Here is a 7,123-nt window from a genome sequence, read left to right as displayed (position 1 = left end):
GTCCATCTGATCATTTTGTGCAGTTCTACTGAAATCACCCGATGTAATGATTTGCCTGCGAGTTCAGGCTCCAAATTACTCCTTTATGAAATCGGCAAATAGTAGCACAATACCAAATTATCAATACATATGACAGGCACAATAATCAGGATAAAGACCAGTACCAACCTGTGTGAGGTAGCATATCAATTACTATTTCCTTTGACTGGAAGCCGAGATAAGCCAAGCGACTGACAGCAAAGGAAGAAAGTAAGCGGAGATTAGCGACTGACAGGAAAGGACGGAAGCTGTCGAGGCAATGAAGCACCCAAAGTTTTTGTGCAGTTCCACCAAAATCGAGCATCCCTGTTGGCACATATATTGAGAGAGTGAGATTACTGTAATAGTGGGACTAGTTGATGAAACATACACTAACAAATAGAAGCACCCTCATTATCTTAATGGGTAAAGTTAGCAACATAGTAGTCTTGCTTAAAGAGAGGTATTAGTTTATTTAATCAGTGCCAATTAGCTCAACTCAACACTCAAAGCATTGCCATTTATCATAGGTTGCAAAACTTTAACGTGCAAAGATAAAGGAGTTTCTCATGACAGTAGCACGATACAAATAGAGATGACAGCAAACTAATATGGATGAAGGCCTTAGGCCCGTACCAACCTGAGAAAAAAAGCTTATTCATGTAGTCCCATAAGAGATGATAAAGCACTCACTGGAATCACACAATAGTATATATTTTTGTGCACTTCAAATGTATGGTTGAAATCACTCTTGTTTACCAGTGCTGAGATTATATCGAAAGATTATCAAGAACTTCCAGCAGAGTTAAAGCACTGGCTGGGATACAGTTCATTGTATTGTCTTGTGTAGTTCCACTAAAATGTATGATTGGCACAACATGATCCCTGTTTGCACAAGTAGGAACAAGGTGAAACCTTCATTAGCTTAGTGAGAAAGGATAGGAAGACATTAGCATATTACTCAAACAGTAGCATCAAATTCATGATGGACAATACGCAAAACATTGCCTCATTGAACCAATGGCAATAAATTGACATGCAAAACAATAGCACTATTATGTCATGACACTAATAATATTCCCTCCCTGCTCCACCACATGATTCACCTCCATAGACAAACATACACACGTACATGATTCAGCATAGGGTCCTACTAAAGATTTGTTTAACTCCAACAGGAAAATTAGGCAGTAATAAATTAGTGGTACTTAAGTACTCCTAATTAATTAAGTGAGACAGCAGAAGTGGAAGGGCTCCCTGGAGGATCGTCTCACATGTAAGGTAGTCGTTGCCGGAGCCCTTGAATGGCCTCGACTGAGGCCTCTGGCTTCAGCAAGATCGCCTTGGCACTGTTTATTCTTCTTCTTCTTCCTCTTCATGCTCTGTTTCTCTTTCTCCTCACCAGTTGGTGAAACCAAGTACATGATTGGCCTTCTAATTCAGAATTGGTTTTGTCAGTGAGGGAGTACAAGTGTACTAGTAAAAAACAGCATTATTTTCTCATGGCAGTCGGAAAATAGAGATGAACACATGCATTAAATATCATTCTTACCTAAAGGAAGGTTATGGCGCCAATATGGATGATGAGGATTGGAACACAGATCTCCCTTTGTGCAGTTCCACCAAAATGAACCAACTGTTCCATTCTGACATTCCAGTTAAACAGCACAAAAGTCACTTCTTTTAAGAAGAGTTTTGTGCAGTGCACCAAAAGGTCACAACAGCAACCAGGTGAATTGGATATCCCTGTTTGCACAAAAAGGCACAGAGGAAACAGTCAGAGTCTCAAACAATTACAGGCAAAAACATTTGGCTAAACTTGTCATGGCTTATAACAGTGGCATGGCTTCATTTTTACCAGGGACATTAGATTAAGAACAGCTAAGGCTGCGTTCGGTTCACAGGTTTGGTGCAGGATTTTCGTAGGAACACAATTCCTACGGTATTCTTTCCCTTCCAACCGTTCGGAACACGGGAAAGGTGAATAGTGTTTCATAGGAAAGCTGGTCTGGTAGTACTGATTCCATAGGATTAGAAACATCCACGCGCTGCTCATTTTTTGGGCGGAAGCCCGAGGCAGGCGCTCGCTGCCATGCGTTAGACAGGTTGCTGTGCTGTGTTGCCGGAATAAAAAAATCAACCTATGTGTGGTACGTGAGGTGAGGACAAGAGTAGTCACTGTGCAGCTGAATAAACAAATAGCATCTCATACTGCCAAGCATGCTACTCTAAAAAAACAAATCTGTACATTTCGTAGTCCATCCGAACACATTCTCTTGAGAGTTTCCTCCGGTTCGCTGTTCCATAGTTTTATACCTACATTCCTTTCCTATTCCTCTATTTTCATCAAGACCTATGTTTTCTGCCCCTTTATTCCGAACGGAGCCTAAATATTTGGTATAAGGGCATGGGACAGTGGGTGCACCAGCAGTCCAGCACCATGTACGTAAACAGGGGCATAAAGTGGTGATTCATAGTTTGTTGCCCCGAGAAACAAACATCCAAGAAACATATCTGGGTTGGTCCCATTTTTGTTCACTCTAGCCACCTACTCCTATGTGTGGATAGCAAATCTAGTCCTGGTCATACCACTGTGTACAGCGTTACCCCTATATTTCCCTTTTCGACCAAGAGACCGGTTGGATGACCAGTCTGTACTACTTTCACCCCCTTTCCTTCCTGTTTGTACCAAGTCCGATGTACATACTAAATTCCCCCACCCCCACTTTATTTCTTGTTTGAACCAAGTACTCCCTCCGTCCGGAATTACTTGTCATCAAAATGGATGTGTCTAGAACTAAAATACATCTAGATACATCCATTTCAATGACAAGTATTTTCGGACGGAGGGAGTACAAGATTCGACTCCATGAAGTAGCTTTACCTCTAACAATAGAAGAAAAAAATATGTGACGTTGGACCATCCGATCGAGAGGGGCTGAGAGGTAGAAAATGATGCACATGCAGCGACGTAGCGAGCTGGGGAAGTAGAGCTAAGGCGGTTTCGAACGAAGATATACCTGAAGGTCGTCGGGATGTGGATAGGTGGGCGGCGGGAGGCCGGATCCGCCCACAGGCAACGACGAAGGGATCGGAGGACCTCCCGCGCCGGCGCTCGGCCAGAGATAACGGTGCGGCCGGCAGTGGGTCTCCTCCCTCGCTGTCGACGACGGCCTAAACGCTGCCCCTCCTCCCCTTCACCGGCGGAGGGGGATACGTCCGGATCTGTAACCAGCGGTGAGGATAGAAAGCCAGTGTTTTTTGAAGGGAGAAAGACAGTGTTACTACCCCTATCTTGTTTAGATCTGGAGAGGATGAGAGTGTGTGAATAGAGCAACCCTAGCAAGCAAGCGCGGAGGCTCCGGCCTATATATACGTAGTGGGGTAGTTTTCCTTTTTCACTCCATCAAAACAATCGTTTAAAATTGTGTACTACTACATGCCAGGTCGCGGTTTTTTTAGTTGTTGATTGTTTTTTGAGATAGCTACCCGCTTGTTCCAAGTGGTGTTACGGTGTGCCAGGTCGCACTTTGTATCGTTCAAGTCTGGTACTACAAGTCCCTCCATTAAATGAACAACCACCCCCTCGTAAAAATTGTGAACAAGCCCACGGCTAAAATTAGCGGAAACGTGGGTTGCCCCAACATGCATTATTATTTATATTTTCTACTCCCTCCGTTCCTAAATATAAGTCTTTTTTATAAGCCACACCTAAGACAAGAATTTTTTTATTAGCAGTGAACCCCACATGTCATAGACACAAAAATTGTGGCAAGATTCCCTTAGGCAAGCCAAAGTGTGTCTAACAATTTGAGCAACTCAGGTTAGGCAAGTGTGGCAAGTGGGAAAAATAATGTGGCAACATAAGACAAACATAGTCACAATCCAAACAGCCCCGTAATTTTTTGTGACATGCATGAAAATTTGGTTAGTTAAATTTATAGTCAAAATTTGGCAAGGTGCATCAAATCAACACATGCAAGTATCAAAAGGAAAGTCACGGCATGCATGCATGCGTTGTACTCCCTCCGTTTCCAAATATAAGTCTTTTTAGAGATTGCAACAAGTGACTACATACGAAGCAGAATATGTCTACTCCTACATACGAAGTAGCCCATTTGAAATGTGTAAAAAGACTTATATCGAGTGCAGTGCTTTGATGTGTCGCGTCAACTCGTACAAGACCGAGAAATTTGATTACTACAACGCCCTCTCCCTCGCGGACTGAGCTCCGGTGCCTTAACTGCACCTGCCTTTGGCTGCATGACAGGAGGGCCAACCACCTGTTGGGCCCACCTGTCATAGACGCAAAGGCAGGAGCAGTAAGTAGAAGCTTTCGCTACACGCTATCCCTCCCGCACGAGGTGGACGGACATGCAGCAGTGGATTCGATACTGTAGAAGTAGGAGTAACATCATTGTTCGTCTTCTCGAAGAGGCGAAGAGCCAAGCGCAACCCGAACGTGGCAGTTGCGAACGCTCGCGTGGTGCGGTTCCTTGGAGTACTAGCCAGGCTCTTGCATGAGACAAAATTGCTATTGTTTAACAATTAAACTCCATTATCCATTGGTTGATACTCATTCTGCATAGGTCCACGCGCTTAGCACCGTTTCCTCCTGGGGTCACCAATGTTTATTTGCTAATTAATAGCATTGCATGCAATGAACTAGCCATTGCAAGTCATTAAAAGCATGCACACCTCTCATCTCTTATTGGTTGATATGTCAAGAAACAAGAAACAAGGTAGAAGTTAATGCACCGCGCCTAAGTGTTTTGGGACTATTTGGTTTTCGTAAGATGACTTACACACCTAGACGGAGGGAGTAGTATAGCCCTGTAAACCGGAAAGGAGTATTTGCCTTTCTAGAGATTTCAACAAGTGACTAGACTACACCGTGTGCAGTACTCCCTCCCTTCCGGTTTATAGGGCTCAAATCTCAAATCTCATGAACCAAGGCATTTTGCGATTGGAGGAATGTATCTCGTACTTTACAAAACTACCCTAATTAAACTCATGCATTAATTACGTAGTTCTCTCGTTTTCCTCTCCGCCTTGGTCGCGGTGCACAATATTGAGCACTCCTATATGACTAGCCGCTCTATCTACATGCGGGACATTTCAAAGCATCCGGGCCCGCGTGCCATCCACCAAATCACAGCGAGGTGCTACAGTCGAGACTCACCTGTCACCCCGGTGTGGCCGTCATGACCCGTCATATCACAAAACCCACACCTTTACCAGCAGTGGTAAGGTGGCCTCCAAGTTGGACTGGACGAAGCAACCATCATTTCACTGGAACGCTCGTTCAAGCCCTTTCTTCCCTTTCTTGAAGATCCCCCGGTGAGCTGCACAAGGTAAAAAATAATGGCTTATTACCATAGTTGTGGTTTTTGATTATTTGCAATGTGCTTGCTAATATGTTAGGGTTGTGCAGGTGCCGGTGGACGTCCTTGATGATTCCGATGTCGTGGCCCGTCCTGTTGGCATCGCCCCGGAGATCGATTCCGATGCCGCTGTCCATCCTGTGGACATCGCCCCAGAGATCGATTCCGATGTCGCGGTCAGTCCTGTGGACATCGCCCCAGAAATCGATTCCCATGCCGCTGTCCGTGCTGTGGTCATTGCCCGAGAGATCGATGACAAGAAATAGTTGGTCGCGCTAATCCTTCAGGGTAGTTTGCATTGCCCTGTGTTTAATTACCAGAACGATGCGTGTTATCAAACCATCTTAGGGCTAGTGCACTGTCTTGTGTGGGCGGATCTTGCTACTTTTGTTTGATAGTGAATCATGCGATGAATCATGCGAACCCTCTCCGAGTTATGGAAACAGATGTATCCTCACCAGCTTTTGATGTAATATATGGCATGCTTAGATGTAAGTTTGAACTGTTTATCATATCAGCAGGGCTTGTTTGATGATTCTTGGTGTTAGTAGGCTAGCTACTGTGCGAGCTATAGTACTTGCAAAACACTCACCGAAGAGAAACGTTGGGGCTGATGAGCTCGTGGTACGCTTATACTTATCCCTCGTCGATCGACCAATAGCCCTAGCTCCTAAAATTGTAGGCTTAGCGATCGATCAGACAATAGTCGACATACATTCAGGCCTCATTTGGTTCATAGGGTAGGAAAATCGTAGCAAAAGTACAGAGAACGTGCAACACAAAATCATAGCAGTGCAGAGACGTACTCCCTCCGTTCCAAAATAGATGACCTAGGCGGGCTAGTTTGGCCTAGTGGGTTTCAGTGATATGACGTGGTACAGTGCCGTCCAGTCTTCGCGTGTGGTAGCAGTATTGCGGGTACAGTAAGTTTTCTTGAAGAAGCGGAATTCAACGAAGTCATGATGGTTCCTTCGTCCGAACAACTTACAGTGGGAAAGGTTGGGCCTGCGATACGACCGGGGTAGACCAGGATAATTTTGTGCATGGCAGGTGGACCAGGATGGTCGACGTCCCACATGTCGGCGAATGAAAGTATTCTTTCCGATATAGAGGACGAGCAACGAGTATTCATTGTTTATTTTTGATGAAAGCTATTGTCTCCACTGTTACGACGGAGGAGTGTGAAACACGGCAGCCCAGTGAACTTGGCATGTGCACCACTCCCTCCTTCCTCATGTAATGCCCAGGTTACAGCTTTTTCTCACTTTCTCTCTATCTATTTCCTCTCAAATGTTTTTTACCTTTCTTTTTTAAGACACAATTGTTTTTTATGCCTTTTTTTAGAATTATTTTTTATACCTAGGAGCACGTGTAGAGACGGGCTCTTGCAGAGCCCACTCCTTGACTTTGTCAATGCCTCTCTCTCCTCCACATAAGGAGTACTACTTGCTATGCATGCATGCGGCGGGCAGCTGGCGTCTTGAGGGGCCAGGGCGGTGAGAGCGGGCTCCGGAAGCGGTCCGGACTCCAGCATGGCCCACCTCACATTATCACCATATATTTCTTGGAGTCCGTGCGCGGCGGGCGGGCGATCTCTTCTCCCTCCCCCGTTTCTCTCTTCTCAGCCGACGCCCGCCGAGCGATTAGATTTCGGCTATCGACGGTTTATTCAATTACGGTCCCACATGTCAGTGAAATTGCAAGACAACGCGTGTCCCCTC

Source organism: Triticum aestivum, chromosome 2D (genome assembly GCF_018294505.1).
Source record: "Triticum aestivum cultivar Chinese Spring chromosome 2D, IWGSC CS RefSeq v2.1, whole genome shotgun sequence".
Taxonomy (NCBI): domain Eukaryota; kingdom Viridiplantae; phylum Streptophyta; class Magnoliopsida; order Poales; family Poaceae; genus Triticum; species Triticum aestivum.
Note: the sequence above shows the minus strand (reverse complement) of the source record.